Source organism: Arachis duranensis, chromosome 10, assembly GCF_000817695.3.
Source record: "Arachis duranensis cultivar V14167 chromosome 10, aradu.V14167.gnm2.J7QH, whole genome shotgun sequence".
Taxonomy (NCBI): domain Eukaryota; kingdom Viridiplantae; phylum Streptophyta; class Magnoliopsida; order Fabales; family Fabaceae; genus Arachis; species Arachis duranensis.
Genome location: NC_029781.3, coordinates 78,660,081 through 78,660,391, shown reverse-complemented (window position 1 = coordinate 78,660,391; position 311 = coordinate 78,660,081).

Below are 311 nucleotides of genomic sequence, written 5' to 3'. Positions count from 1 at the left end.
TAGGTAATTTCTGGCTGAAATTGAGGGACTTGAGCAAAACTCTGAAAAAGGCCGACAAAAGGACTGCTGATACTGTTGGAATCTGACCTCCCTGCACTCGAAATGGATTTTCTGGAGCTACAGAACTCCAAATGGTGTGCTCTCAACGGCGTTGGAAAGTAGACATCCAGAGCTTTCCAGCAATATATAATAGTCCATACTTTATTTGGAAATGGATGACGTAAATTGGCGTTCATGCTGCTGTCTGGAGTTAAACGCCAGAAACACGTCATGATCCGGAGTTGAACGCCCAAAACACGTTATAACTTGGC